The sequence below is a fragment of the Chlorocebus sabaeus genome, chromosome 15 (genome assembly GCF_047675955.1).
Source record: "Chlorocebus sabaeus isolate Y175 chromosome 15, mChlSab1.0.hap1, whole genome shotgun sequence".
NCBI lineage: Eukaryota > Metazoa > Chordata > Mammalia > Primates > Cercopithecidae > Chlorocebus > Chlorocebus sabaeus.
In genome coordinates, this window is record NC_132918.1 from 47,459,582 (window position 1) to 47,475,843 (window position 16,262).

The 16,262-nt window shown below is 41.3% G+C and overlaps 1 protein-coding gene and 1 pseudogene across 1 annotated transcript in view; one reads left to right on the forward strand and one right to left on the reverse strand.

Moving 5' to 3' along the window:
* The window catches only part of LOC119625611 (ubiquitin domain-containing protein 2-like), a 44,666-nt pseudogene extending 29,476 nt beyond the window's left edge, over positions 1–15,190 (reverse strand).
* Positions 1–16,262, forward strand: part of SLC9A9 (solute carrier family 9 member A9) — a 592,312-nt gene that overhangs the window by 258,441 nt on the left and 317,609 nt on the right. The window lies entirely within an intron of this gene.

A 16,262-nucleotide genomic window follows, 5' to 3' on the forward strand; every position in this document is an offset into this window, starting at 1 on the left:
CTTCGATGATAAGACAGATGAAATATTCTGAGACCCTTTGATTTCTTACAGGTCTTGAGGGACCCATAAGATTTTTGTTTGTTGTAATTATTTGAAGTTCATTACATATTTTGTTTATGTATGACATTTTAATGTTTAAGGATGCTTTGAAGGAATTTGGATTCCTTATTGCTCATAAAGCTTGTCGGTGGTCAGCCAGTAGCACCATTTGCATCTCAATAGTGCAAAGGAGTGAAATGATATTTTGCAGGATCATGGAGAGTATCCCTGGCAAGGTAGAATCAAACACAGGCAATTGTTGTGCTCATAAAGCCCCACAGCTTCTGTGGATTATTTGCAGGTCACATCTCAACCACAATTAACAGCAACCACCGCCACAAAGATTGCTGACTACTCAGATGTTAAGCACAGCCGTATTTCTTTGCAAACAAAGGCTCTCCTTATAGAATAAAAGAACTACTTATGCTTTCCAGGAAAAGTCCTTTTATTATTAGATTCCTGGGCATTTGGCGGTTTATACTGTTTATAATTCAATGCTCTTAGTAACAACAAAATAGCTGTAACTGATTGGCAAAATATAAAGAAACTCAGAAACATAATTATGTTTTTTAAGAGTTAAATAGTTACATGAGATGGGGGACTATTGACAGGAAATATAATTTCTTCTAAAATCCTTTCCCCATGAGGCACCCGGTAGGCTTTCTTCACCTAGCTATTCTGCTGCCACGGTCCCATCTGGTGCACTGCAACAATGTGACAGAAGAAATAACTCTCCAGGTCAGTGAGGGGGTAACTCGTTTGAATCTTGTTTCGAATAAGGGATTGAGGCCACCTGTGGGTTCTACTTACATAATTTTCAGCATCTGGCTTGGCTAGCAAATCGATGGCCTCCAAACAAAAATAGAAACAAACAAAAGATTCCTGTTCCCTAAGAAAGATAATACCATTGTTCAGGACATGGTGAGCTTGACAGGTATCTTTTTATCCTTATTGGTGCCTACCAGACCACACACAGAGAAAACCAAACTCCCTCCATATTAAAGGACAAGGGCAGCAGCAGGCAGCACGCTTCCTCTAACTGGAAAGTGGAGAATGATTTTAAAAACTTGTGTTGACTTGCTTGCTTGCAGCATTTTAATAACGTGTAGGTAGGAGGCCATGGGACTTCAGATAAACAAGTACTGAGCCCTGTGAGCAGTGCTTGTTCTTGTCATGTTCTGGGGTAGCACGTGAGGATTTAGAGGAAGAGGGTGTCTTTTTCAAAGGAGGCGATTGGAGGAAGTTATAATCACAGTGTAAATAGTGATTAACTACTACAAAGAATCTGCCTGAGAAAACTGGATAGAAATTGAACGCTCACTGGCTCCACTAATTTACCCTCCATTAGTGTCCTGAGCTTCAAGAGAAAGCAGGAGGCTCCTCTTAAGGCACAGCCACAGCCCCATCCTTTGACTCTACCTGGACTTTTAGACACAGCTCCCTAATTCTGGAAAAAGGCAGGAGTACCGTTACATCTGGGCTTATTTCGTGATGCTTCATGGAAACAGCTGCGTTGCCTGTCTTTGTGTGGATACAGTTTTTAAAAATGAAAATCACCATGGCAACAGCTGCAGCCACTTATTACAGAGCAGTGAAAATGACGCTGGTATCGGTGGGGAAAGCTATGCTCTCAGAATAATGTGTCCCTTATACTGGATTTTACCCACTAACATTTTCATTAAAAAAAAAAAAAGAAAAAAGTATGAGAATGTATTCAAAAGAAATTTACCAGGGACTGGAGAGCTCAGGGAATTGGTAAGTGGGTACAGAACCTTTTATCTGCAGGCCCTGAGTTGAGCTGTTGGCAACAGCTCTTGATACTGCGATTCTAGGGAAGGCAGTGCCCACTGCTTCTGCTGAACCCCACAGTGCCGAATATGCCGCTCGAACAGAGTTGCATAATGGCGTTGACAGTGATGATTAGAATGTTAATTGAAGCCAGTTTTCTGCACCTTTTAGCACCATACCTTCCTTACAGCCTTGATAAATCTCTACATTTGAGACTATAGGAACCACCCGGCTCCTGCCTGCCAGTAAGTATAAAATAGTTTAAAAGTAAGCTTTCATTTCCTCTTAACTCTATTCTGACATTAACAGCATCTTTCATGGCTGTCAGATCCTGGGGTCTGGGTCCAGACCATGCTGAAGTCCAAGGGGAGTGGGTGAATGAGCAGAAAGAACACTCGGGGGGGCCATAGGCAGGTGAATATGGTTTTATTCAGCAGCAGCTCTCATCAACAGCTTTCTTAAACTACCTCTCTCATGAGCAGCTTTTCTTGCACTGTCCGCTCTGTCTCCGCTGCTTCAACAGGCCACCCCCACGCACGGCTGTGAGGCCAGTTCTCCCTTGCCTTCAGGGTCAACAGCTTAACTCTTTCTCTCTTTGAGCACAAGCAAGCCTGAGCTGTGTTTTGGCCCCCTCCTGTCTGTCTGCAAGAAGGACAGCTTTGGCTCTCTCTCTTTCTCTGGGCACCAGCATGCCCACCATATCAAGCCATGTTGAGCCGAGCCGAGCCCCCCAAGAGCTAAGCCCCGTGCACAGCGTCAACAGGACAGTTATACCTTTTATAGACAATAGTGGCTCCAAGCCAAGTATGAACTTACACGAACAGGTTATATAGCAAGTGGAGGTGTGTGCCTGCGCACCAAACTTGCTGACTCATCCAGGCCTGGATATCCGCCTCAGCCTATTCCTTGACCAAAGCACATCCATGTACCTTACAAGGACTCATGCTACATGTTCTGGCACTTTCTTTTTACTGAACATGAAGAAGGTGAGTGAAGAGGAACATAGGGAAAAAAAAGATTTACCATGACATATGTTTAAGACCTCATACAAGGTCTGGGTGTGGTGGCTTATACCTGTAATCCCAGCACTTTGGGAGACCAAGGCAGGAGGACTGCTTGAGCCCAGGGGTTCAAGGACAGCCTGGGCAACAAAGTGAGACCTCAATCTCTACAAAAAATAAAATTTAGCCAGGTGTGATGATGCACACCTGTGGTCCCAACTACATGGGAAGATGAGGCAGGAGGATTACTTGAGCCCAGGAGGTCAGGACTATAGTGAGCCATGTTCATGCCACTGTACTCCAGCTTGGGTGACACAGCGAGAACCTGTCTTTAAAAAAAAAAAAAAAAAGACGACTTCATTCATTGTAGGGAGAAACCCTGCATTTTGAGTTTTGAATGAGTTTTTAAAATATTCTATAAGCATGATGTCACATCATTTTAATGATCCCATAGACCGTATCATCGATAAAAACAGCCAAATGCTTTGACAGGATCTATCTATGAGGAAACCGAAAAATGATATCAATATTAACTTATGGAAATAGTAAAACTTCAAAAAGCTATGGTCTCTAAGACTACAGATAAATAAGCCTTCAGCATAGCAAGAACATCCATCAAAACCAAAATCCTTCACTCACTTCCAAAGAACTCTGATACCTGATGAAATGAGCCAGGTGTGTGTGGCTCTCTGTCTGTATGAGTGTGTGTGTGTTTGTGCATGCACACATATGCACACATTGAGAAGAGATTAGGATTTATATTATCTGCTTTATCTCTCACAAGTTTCAAATCTCTTTTAAAAAGTTATTCCAAATTTTTTTCTTTAGTTATGGGTCCTAAAGCTTTAGAGTATGTATTTTACCACCAAACTTACATGTGATCCAGGCTTTACTAAACTGTGTTGTACCCTGGTTTGTTTCCCTCTCATCACTCAAACGAGGTAGAGAAGCCCATGGAGAAAGTTTTTGCCCTAAGCTATCAGAAATGTATTGCAAAAAGCCTCCATCTCATCCTGGTCCAGAAAATGAGTGAAACATAAAAACTTTCCCCCCTCAAAGCCCAGCCACTAGGGATTATTTTATTTTTTTTAATAGGACAAGGCAGCATGTTAGAATCTATTGTGCAACAAGGAGTAGGTCCCATCTCCTTCCTTTCTGCTGCCAAGCCTGTTCTTCATTTAAACTAACCAAGTAACTGTACACCCAACAATGCCAGATGGGGGATTAGAACACCACTTGAAGGAGTCTTTCCAGAGAAATCTTCGTTGCTGTTTTATTGCCCGCATTTATCCCATATATCCTTTGTCTTGCCAATCATGGTTAATTTTTCAGTCAGTACAAGCTTCTGCCAGTCTTGTAGTTTCTGTCCAGTGCTCTCTCTTGCTCTCACTTCCTCATTTCTATACTTCACCTACATCACCCTAATCAGTTTATTCATAGCATTATATCTGATCTTAATTGAGAGACTCAAGAGGAATACAACTCTAACAATCTTATTTTCACTAAATTAAGCAAGATTGAAGGATGTATTGGTATAAATCCTGATTCAGGAAAAGGAATGTTGAAAGTAATGCAGCAATAAAGAAGGGAGATACCATTCTCTTTTAAAGAAGTCAATACATTTCCCTGGATAAGGTAGCCTCAGCAGATGTTTCATAAGGATTTTTGGTAGAAAACAGATCATCACTATCTGAAGTGAAATATATCTTAGTATAATTAATTTTTCATTTAGAAAATGCACTCAATTTTGCTGAACTCTGAAGCCAAAAGAAATATGGTGTTGTGGGAGGATCTCCCCAAAAGCTCAGCAAAGAGGGCCAAGTCCACTAGCTCCACTCAGAGTCTCTGCTGATAAGCTTAGATCACAAGAAGCCACTGCCCCATATCCTTGTGTTTTTCACAGCAGAAATCATGCATTCAAAGATAAGTCTTCCAGTTTCCATTTCTTAGTGACATCCTGTCTAGATGTACTTCAGTCTGCTTTGGTGGTATAGGTTTCCATCATTTTGCCCCCAGAGGAATCTCCATTTGGCAATACATTCTGTTCTGATAGAAAAATAATGTTTTAATTATCTGTACAATTTAGTAGCAGCCAAGGACAGATATATTGCTTGCTCCCAGATAACAAGCCAAACATTCCACCTTTCAAACATAAACATTTTGTTGTGCATAAGGGAAAGTCTGGAGGGAAGCTAATCCTTTTCTGTTTCTGTTTCAAAGGCTCTTCTTTCTCAGAATAGCCCTTGGGGTCACATTTTTTTTTTCTGGTTTGATATTAAATAAACACACAAAGAGCCAAGAAAATGTGCAGATACAAGTTAAACTAGATACTTTAGAGACCTTACCAGTGGGGCCTACCTAGGACCCAAGATAGGAACTTACCCTTTGGGACCACCACATACAACAAACTTTTGTTGATGCACAAACTTCCCAACATACCATTCTCTGGGTGGGAGCATCAAAATGGAGAGGAGCTTTGGAACCAGATCAACCAGGATTCAATGCCAGTCCTACCACTTGCTCACCACGTGACTTTGGCCACCTCACTAACACTCCTCAATTTCCTCTCATGATATGTAAATAATATTATCTCTGCTATGAGGTTATTGTGAGGATTACAAATAATGTAAATAAGATACATATCACAGTTATGGCTTGCAAGAGGCCCTCAATAAACAGCAGCTATTAACATTGCAATGTAGAAAGCACAAAGTCCAAGAGAATTTCAACATCAAACGTTTTGCCGAAATCATATATGCTTTCCAAATTCAGTATTTAAGACTCTAAAATTAAGCTGGGATTGTACATGGTGATCACTCAATTTACTAACAAATTACCTTTTTATATCTTACTAGCTTACTGTATTATGGTTTGCAAAGCCAGGAATTATTTTTTTCTCTCTCCTCATTTTGGGAACTTACCAATTAAGCTCTTATTTTAAAATCTAGAATTTTAAGGGCTGAACATTTCTAATGTAAATAATTTAACAGAACCAATACTCTCCATCCCCTCCATTGCCACCAACACAGACTGGCTGTTGGCATAGCCAAGGATTGTCAGGCAAATCCAAGGCAGAGGTTGATGGCAGGGGTACTTGTCTGGTTCTCTGAGACTCCATGTTATCATAGTCCCCACATTCTGGCATTAGGTTTGTGGGGATTATCATACTTTTCCCATGATTGAAGTTACCTGGGTCTTCACCATCACATTTCAGATGAAGTCAAGGTGCTATAATCTCCAATTATGCATCAACCTCCTTTTAATGACATTCATTAGCATTAAGTGATAAGGCAGGCTTTTCATGAATAAAAACAAGGATTTTGCTATTTCTCACTATAAATTTTACAGCCCCTCTCCCTCATTCTCTTTGCCTTTCACACATACACAATAGATCTGAAAGGTGCCACTGTCCTTTATTTTATTTATGTAAATAACATTCTCCTCTCCTGTCACTGGATCACCTCTGTTTCTATTTGCATGTTTCCTAACAATGGCCCTAAAGTATTCTTGTTTAATTGGATTTTCCAGGAAGGTGGAAACAGCCACTCTTTCTGATCTATAGGTTTGAATAAAAGTCTAATGGATACACTTAATCCAGAGGAGACACTGGGGTATAATTATTAAATTCTACCCTTTGTATATACCCTTGGTAAGGGTATATAAGCTGGTGGCTTATCCATCAGTTGGTGAGAGTGGTAATACAAAAGAAAACCTGATCAATAAAAACTACAGAGAGAGAAAGTGATAGACTTGCTATAAGGGAAAGCATCAGAAAGCAGTCCTCACTCTCTGCCACCTGTGCTCCAAGGAGGAGCCCTACCTTTGGGCACATTGTACCAACTCCTCCTTCTGGCCCATACCTTACCTACGTCCTTTCTTCCTTATGAACCATATGCACAGTTCTCTAGTTTTAACCCATCTTAGACAAAGCATCTACATTCCAAAATTTTTTTTAATTACTACTACCAAGGTGTTACTTATCTCATAAATTTTCCCTCAAGGAACACTTCTCCTCCATGTTCCGGGGAGCATAGGCCTGTTTCACCTGTTTGCTGTAATGACATGTATATGCAGACAGTGGATCTTTTGAAGATCTAGCCATGGGTAAACTTAACCAAGGACCAGGAGCTGCAGCGTTTCATACATTCTGGTTGACCTGGAGAGAGGTGAGCCCTGGTAGTGGTGGCAGGGGTGGTAAGTCCGGGCCACATGACCTTTGATGTACTGAATCAATACAGTTAACATCGTTTACATGATGAATAGAAAGTAGAACTGATCCAGGCCATAAATAAATGTATGCTTCATGGTGTTACCCACTACACTTCCCAGCTCTGTCAGTCACTCCCATGTACACACAACTCTTAAAACCTCACTTTTCTATCTACATATTCTTAGGTGTCAGGAACAGCCACTCTTTCTGATCTATCATTAATTTAATTGTGTTCTCACATATGTTGTCTGCTAGCCTGGAGCAGCCACGTTTGATCCCAGCCAAGCTGGTAGAGAGCAAAAGGTCATGGCCCAGGGCACAGGGTTTCTTCCATTACCAAGGCACTGTTTTTTTGTGTGTTATTTTTCTTTTCTTTTTTTTTTTTTTTTTGAGACCGGGTTTTGCTCTGTCACCCAGGCTGGAGTTCAGTAACCAGTCTTGGCTCACTGCAGCCTTGAACTTCTGGGCTTAGATGATCCTCCCACTTCCACCCTGCTGGGATTACAGGTATGAGCCACTGTGCCCAGCCACCAAGGTCCTCTTGTTTCATCTGCCTTGCACTGATTATTCAATTCTTCCTCTGATCTCACTTTCTGCCCGTTGCTGTTTGCCTCAACTTTTGAACACTCCTTCTTTGTTCTACCATCAGTATTTGCAGATCCCTACTTCAGTGGCTTTTAACCTTTTGGGGGGTCATGGACCACATAGAGAAGGTGATGAAAGTTTTAAGGAATCTTATTCCAGAAAATTACATGTATGCATTTACAAATGTTCAGTTTACACTCATCCCCAGGCTTCCAGAATATTGATTTCCTGAGTCCCTTGCTTGTTGTTCACATACTAATGAAAGCTTGTTTACCTGCTTCTAACTTGAAGTTTCCACTGACCTCCCTCCTTCCCAATGCCTGTGTAGTCTTCCAGTCTACATGTTCCCCAAGCCTCTGACCTATTGCCCAACTCGATACGTAAAAACCATCCTCCTGATACTTCAAGGCTGTTCCAGCACACAGGGCCCTAGTTCCTGGCACCAAGCAATATCTTGTGCTCCTCCATGGCATGGCTATGGCCTTGACAGATGAACTGTTTATCCTTACATCTAGCCTCTGACTCGAGTTTTAGTAATTACCTTTATTGCATGGACAAGACAGATCTATTAATTGCTTGAGTTAGGAATACATCAGTTCTTACAAGCTGTATTGGCTTGAGATTCAAATATACCTTAAGGTCCATATTCTTATTCCAGATAAAGCCATGTCCTAAAGAGCTAATGCCAGAGAGGATTCCTCTATAGAATATACACTTCATGGTAACACCTAGAAATATATAAGTTAAGAATATTACACAGAAGCAAAACTTCCTTTGATAAGGTTTGCTGGCCTGCAGTTCCCATGCTTCACACATGACACTGAAATCTGTGGGAATGAGGCAGCTACCTTGGTGAAATACATTAGTTTAAGAAGATAACTATGTGCTTTCCTTCCAAAGATAACTTGAACTAAAGTGAAATTATCTGCAACTGTAAGAAGATGGATGCAGATTCTTAATTAAATTAAGCTGTGATGGGGGCCCAGCTGCTCACTTAATTGCCAATAAATGGGAGATCAGGGAAGGGTCTGGGGGAATGAGTCTATCAGTGCAAACATTTTCCAGGAGTTGGCTTGTCACCAGGTGAAACTCCCTCAGGCTGTCTCAGGCAGCTGTTTATAATGGGAGTGGGGTTTATCTAATTCGAGAATGAAAGGCACCCAGATTAAGAAGGCAGCCCATTGTCTATGAAGACGCCTTTGACCCAGCCAGAGGAAACTAGCATTTTATTCAGCCACTCATCACAATCCTCAGCACACAGCATTTATGAAACACTGCAGGCTCCAATCCAAGCAAGTGTCCCTTTGCTGATTCTTCTTTATCTCTATGTAGCATGTGGTGAGCTGTGAATTGGTGATCTTGCCATGAAAGCAAACTCCATTGTTTTCATGGTTTTTTTTTTCCTTGACTGTTGCTAATTAGCAAGTCTACACAACTTTATTAAACATATTCTGTGCACATTTTCCTTCAGGTGTAGCCACAGGATTTCTGTGGGATGTCTACCTCAGTGTCCCCTTCCCTGAAAGGCTGCTAAAAGTTCAGCTTTGTTAGATTTGCAAAACTGTGGGTCTTCCATGCTTAGTGATTGCTAACAATTTACACGCATCCCCTTGTTTGATACTATCCTAGTAGCCTTCTGCTCTATAGGCCTTATTAAGAAAAAGATGAATTCAGTATTTGATTGAACTCTAAGCCTATTGTTCATTCTACCCCAAAAGATTCTTATAATGTTCTAATACACTAGTTGGAATTCCCAAATGCCTTTATATTATGAGTAAGTAGAATTTAGTTTTTATTTAGTTTCTTTTGAGCAAATGGTGAAAGATATAGCAATCATTCCAACAATATTAATGCAAATAGCAATAATAACAGCTGATATTTTTGGAGTGCTTTCCATGTTGTAGGTAGCATTTTAAGCACTATACACATATTAACATATTTAATCCCCACTTTATGAAGGAAACACAATTGTTATCACCATTTTCCAGATGAAGGTGCTGAGACAGATAAGCAGTTACTCTAAAGAGACAGTAGTTACCACTTGGAAAAACAGGACAAACTGCATAGGATGGCAAACCTAAGTTGGTGTTGGTATGAATGCCAGGAGATACGGGATATAGTTTCATATTAAAACCCACTCAAGATAGAGGAGGGTCTCCATTAGGAAATCTTGGCCTGTAAGTAGTACTAGGTTGTCAGCAAAACTCCTCATATTGAAATAGATATTTTAACTAATGTATTTTTTTTCTTGCAAATGAGTACTAGAAATTCTGAAATTTTCAACTTCCAAGAGTGGACTTTGCCTCAGTCTTACGAAGATGGGGTGTATGGTCGAGTTATTTCTCTGAGCACATTCCAGTGGCAGAGCCAGGCATTTCCACTCTCCAGTCACAGGCTTTCCCTTGGTGAGATCTGAATCTAAGGATGCTCCATTTACCTGCAAGTTACCTTGGGAAAGTGATTTAACCTCCCTGAGTCTATTTATCTCTGAAATGAGAACAATACAGTAATGCATCTCTTAACAACAGAGATTTATTCTAACAAATGCTTTTAGGCTATTTTGTCATCATGCAGACATTATGGAGTGTACTTACACAAATCTAGATGGTATAACCCACTACAGGGCTAGGTTATATGGTTTAGCCTATTGCTCCTAGGCTACAAACCTGTGCAGTATGTTATTATACTAATAGTGTAGGCAGTTACAACCCAATAGTAAGTATTTGTGTATCTAAACATAGAAAAGATACGGTAAAAAAATACCATATTGTAATCTTATGGGACCACTGTTGTATATGCAGTCTGTTGTTGATTGAGATGTCATTATGCAATACATGGTTGTACTTTTTTTGTTAGATAATTGGAAGGATTAAATGAGGTGAAATTTTAAAAGTTACTTTATCTAAGTCATAATTTCCTTATCTATAATGGAAATAATAGTAGCACCTTCTTTGGGATTTACTTTGAGGGTTAAAGAAGATAATGCTTATAAAAATGCTTAACACATTACTTGACACATAGTGAACGCTTCATAGAAATGAATACAGGGAATAGTATTTTGAGGGCTCAGTAAACACTGGAGAACTTGACCTCCTTCTCTGTTTTCAACCTTGGGGGTTAATATTTGGTCTTGCTCACACCTGTTTATGATTATATTTTAATTTTAGCTGGATTTCCATCTTTGGTGGCTATTAACCTACTTTTCTATATCTTTTTATGTCTATTATGACTAAAATTTTGCATATTACAGCATTCTTAGGAGCTAAGATTTCATTAATGAAGATTAAAGAAATTGAAAAGTGGGAGAAAGGGTAGAAATTCCCATTAGGCCATGAGAATTTTTCTCTTTCTTAAATGAATAGGCTCACAGTAGTGGGATTCAAATTCCTATTTCTGCTTTAAAGAGAAATACAAAGAAAGAAAAAGAAGTAAGAAGTGAATTTTCAAGTTCCTTTTATCTTTAGGACTATCTCAAATTCACTTTCCTCTCAATATTAGGTATAAGAGAAAATTTCTCAAAGCCTGCAGACTAATTCAATTCTGACAAGACGCTTCAAGCTAAATTGCAAAGTAATTTAAGATCTCCTTTCAAAGAAAATGCACATATAATTCATAACAAACCTCCTTTAACTCTTCTTCCCTTTTAACCAATTTTAAACTCAGAGGCCTCTTTGTCACCTTAAAGTTCGAACTTAATGGACCAGAGCCACTTAGGAATCTGTCAAAGGCTTTATTCTGTGCTGAAATTCGTAACTGTTCTGCATGTCATCATCAACCTGGTTCCAGCCTAAATCATCTGCATCCTCACTGCATCCTCAGTTGAAGTACTGCTCCTTAGTGGCTGCATGCTCAGACATTTCCAATGTCAGGATTTGGGTTAGCACAGGAAGGCCAGGTACCTTACTACCTTTCCTGGCAGGCCTGGAGGAAATTGGAAAATAGATAGCAAGTCAATGACCCTCAGAGTGGGAGGTTCCTTGAGGCCACATTATAACCCTCTAGTGCATGAATTTCCTTCACAGCACCCTGGCAAGTAACTCTTTTATCCTATGTTTAAGCATCTCCAACTACAGAGAATTCACTACCCTTTTATAATATCCGTACCATTTTCCATCCGATCTAAGAATTAGGAAATTTTGAAATAGAATATAAAGCTGGGAATCTGTCTTCCTATGACATGTTACTTTTGGACTAGATCTTATCTTCTGGAAATACAAAGAATGAGTCCACTCCTTCCTCTGCACAACCGTTCAAATGCTGACTGCAGCTGTTTCTGCTAAATTCACCTATACTTTGAACTCACATACTTCTCTCAATCTTTTTCTTCACCACTCTACTTTTTCTCCTGTGGTCTGCTGTTATTTGTCAGGTCTCATTTAGGTGGTGGCATCCAGGCTGATGAGGACAGGCCTGGCTGCTGCAGCCTTTAAAGACTGCCATGGGATCGTGTTGTCTCCCACCCACCTTCCTCTACTGTGACTAACACAGACTTCACCTGGAATATTCCATCACACCCCTATCCTCCACCCCAACCCTCCAGTGCCTGCTCTTTCACCCTAGAAAAAAATCCTAACAATGTCGTGAAAGGCTCTATAAGACCTGGCCCTGGGCCTGGCCCGGCTCCAGCCTGACTCCCACCACTGTCCTCCCATCATTTCCCTCCAGCCATGCTGGCCGCCTTGTGGCTTCTCAGACCCCCTGAACAAGCTTTGCTTCAGGGCCTAGAAAGCTCTCCCTTTATTTCATTCAGGACTCCATTTAATAATCTGTGTCAGAGAAGCCTTCCCTGACTGTCCCAATCCTTTCTGTCCCATCATCTCTTGCTGTTTTATTTTTCTTTTCAATCCTTGTCATTGAATTATACATTTATTTGCTTAGCTATTCATTATATTATCTTCTCCACTGAAATGTAAGGAACATGAGGTCAGGAGTTATGTTTTGTTCCCTGCAGTACCTTCAGTGCTAAGAACAATGTCTGTACTTAGTAGATGTTCAATAAATATTTGTAGATGGAATGAATCAATTAATTCAGCCTGAGATTGCATTATTCCCGAGGAAGCCGTGATACACTCGGTTATCCTTCCCACGGAATTCCTCCTGTCTTTTTCTCTTGTGCCTGACATCAAAAGGACAAGATGATATTCATCAGGGATTTAGAAAATCACTCTCTGGTATACATTTGGATTCTTAAGGAGCAGTCATTAAACGGTCCCTCAGAAGCGGAAAGAGTTAATTGATGTTCCCCCTCAAACACAGCTCTTGACTCTGCAGGGTGTTTGGCCCTTGGGAAGGTAAAACCCTATGGTTGTTACTCAAGCTCAGTGAACTTTAGCCAAGACCTCTTATTATTAAGAAGCAGCTCTTCTAACCTCCCAGGGTGCCTGGAATGTCCCCAATTTCTGAAGTCATTATGTTTTACAGCAGGTTCTCTTGACAGAGCTTCATTGGCCTTTGGCAGAACATAAGCCAGAATAATGGGCAGGCAGATGCCAGAACAAATTCCAATGTGTACACACAATTCTTGGCCCCATAAAAATCAATTCTTTATTCACAATTAAGCAACTTATCTGAGAAAGGGCAGGTTGGTACAGTTATTAAAAGATAAATAATAGATAAGGATCCACTTCTTTTTTTTAAGGCATAAAGAATTTTAAACACAAAATAGCACTGTAATTGTTTTTCATCTACTTGCTTCTTACCTGTGACACCCAGGCCCAACAAAACAGAGCAGCTTTTACACATTTTCATTGCCCCTTTATGTTGTGTTGGTCCTTAAAATGTGTCTTTAAAAGCAGAATGACAATGCCGCTCTAGATGTGGAGAAAAGAAACTAGAAGCACTCCCACATAAATGTCACACGATGATCTTGTGGGTCTTTTCCTGTTTACCAGATTGGGGTTAGGGACCATGGCTGAAAACAGAAGTTGCTAAATGTTTTCATACTAAAAAGAGCAGCAAGTCTCCCCAGCAGTTAGGATGCTAACCCCTCAACTGGCTTAATTGGCAACAGAAGCAGCCTCATTTCCCCTGCCCCCACCCCATCCCCTTTGCCTCACATCTGTATATGATGGGGTGGGGAAGAAAAGGTTATCCCTGGGGAGAGTGCAGTGTTTGAGGTATAAACTGTTACCCTGTTATCCCTTCCCATGGGAGTTCTTCCTCTTCCCTAAGCCAAGGGGAAGGGGAGTCTAGTGGAATCACCCAGAAAGGCTGGTGCTACCTGCAAGGACAGAGGCTGTGAGCTCATCCCCCAGTGTAGAACCTGCAGTGGAGCCAAAGCCCTCTCAAAGCAGAGCAAGGGAAGGGAGTTATTGGACGTGGCCCTCACAGTGTGGGATCACACAAAACACAGAGACCAGCACCTCTTCTGACCTAGAGATTTCTGAAAGCAGGAGTTGGCAGGAGGAGAACCTGAAGGCTCTTCGGTTTGATGTGTCTGGAGAGTATGGGGGTAAGCCCACCCAGCCCAGTGTTCTATGGCCCATGGAAGGTACTCAGGCAAACCCCAGATTAAGGAGTTTGGAGGATTTAGCCCAAAATATCTGTGACAGGTCTCAGTCAATTTAGAAAGTTTACTTTGACCAGGTTAAGGACACAACCATGACACAATCTCAGGAAGTCCTAATGACATGTGCCCACACTGGTCAGAGTATAGCTTGCTCTTACACATTTTAGGGAGACATGAGTGTGTAGTATCTGTAAGATGTACATTGGTTCAGTCCTGTAAAGAGGGAGAGCTAGAAGTGGGGCTTCCAGGTTAGAGGTAGGTGACAGACAAAAGGTTGCAGTCTTTTGAGTCCTTGATCAGCCTTCCACTGAATACCCAATTTAGTCTGGCTCAGTGAATCTGCATTTTTATATAAACTATAGGTCAGAAACAATCAGATATGCATTTGTCTCAGGTGAGGCTCAGAGGGATGACTTTGAGTTCTATCTGCCTTTTGTCCACAAGAAATTTCCTTGAGGGCAAATTGTGAGGGAGGTAGGTTTGCCCCAAGCAGTTGCAAGCTTGACTTTTCCCTTTAGCTTAGTGATTTTGGGATCCCAAGATTTATTTTCCTTTCACCTCCTGAGGGGTGACAGGCACTGAGCTGCCCAAGTGGCTACTGATCCAACCCAAGGAAATGGGCTGGAAGTGTGTAGACCTGGAAGAGCCTGTGGCAGCTGTGAAAGGGTTCTCAGCAAAGTGGAGGCACCACCATGCCAACAGAGGTCTCTAAGAGAGGGACCAAGCAGCAGCAAGACTGAGACCAGGGGCCCTACACACTGAGAAGCAGTTAGGCACATAAAGAGGAGAGCTGGGCTCCCCATCCCTCCTCCAGCCTTCCATCACCAGCAGGCGCTGGCACCAGCTGCGAGGAGAAGGAGCGTGCTGCCTTCCCTCCCTTCCAGTCATCCTGCTGCTGCTCTAGAATGTTCTACAGGGACAATAGGAATCCACTTTTGAAGATGTAGGTTTTAAGTTGGGCTGCACTAAGTTTTAATAACTGAAAGGAACTCAATAATGGGATTTGACCAAGACATCATTAATGGAACTACTTACCCAGCACAAAGCGGGACTCGACATAGTACAGCTGGAAGCAGTGATTGGAAAAAAAAGTAAACCATTTCATATTTATGTATGTCCCAACTAATCAAGAACTTTTCAATGAACTGGTGCCAATAATTTTTTTTGTTGGGGATTAAAGATTTGGCAGAGAAAATGGAAGGTTCTTTTGTATATCTTTGGCTATAGTAATCATTTTCTCATGTTTTTCCGTAATGACTAAATTAATAGAAATCCTGCAAGAGATACAATATGTTCACTTAATATATTCTTTTCATAAGCTTTCAAGTGACGTTGATTTCATGTTAACAAAGGCTGGACTGAGGCTGGAGAAGCAGGCTGTTCTGATCGGCACGGGCACCCAGGAGAGTGAGTGGGCTGTGGGATTTGGGAGGACTGGTCAGGAAGAGCATCCTGTGGAACCAGGGCCACCAGGAGCTTGAGGTCGCTGGGTAGTTTCTGTGGGTAACTGTGTGGCAAAGTATCTCAGCAGTCCCAGTGAAGAATAACAGGGGAAGATGGTGTTGGAAACTGGGAGACCCTGAGGAAGAGTGTCATGATCAGGATGAGAGATGACTCTATAGGGCCACAGCGGAAGGGCGGCCAGAGCCACAGAGGGGAGGGCGTTGTGGTGGTGCCATCTATATAATATTTTTCATACCTATTATTTTATGTTCACTATCAGCAGCATTTCACTCACAACATCTCTTCTTCCTCCTCTTTTTCTTCCTTCTTCTCCCCCTCCTCCTTCTTCTTCATTACTAGCATTTATTGAACACTTTACTATGAGTCACACACCATTCTGCACAAAACAATTCATATGATCAGATGATCCCTGCCAGCTGAAGACGGTAGGCTAGGGACAGTCAGAGTGTGAGAGACAGGTGGTAAAATCTTAGTTCTGTTTGGATAGAGGTTTTGATTGAACATCTATTTGAAATGTTTCTTTTAGAACTAAATGAAGCACTCAGAGAGAGAGGTGACTTATTTAAGAAATGCTTATCTAGTTCTTACTAGGTGAGATGCACCGTTTCAAATGCTTTATAAACATTAATCCATTTAATTCTCATAGCAACCCAGTGAGTAAGTACTA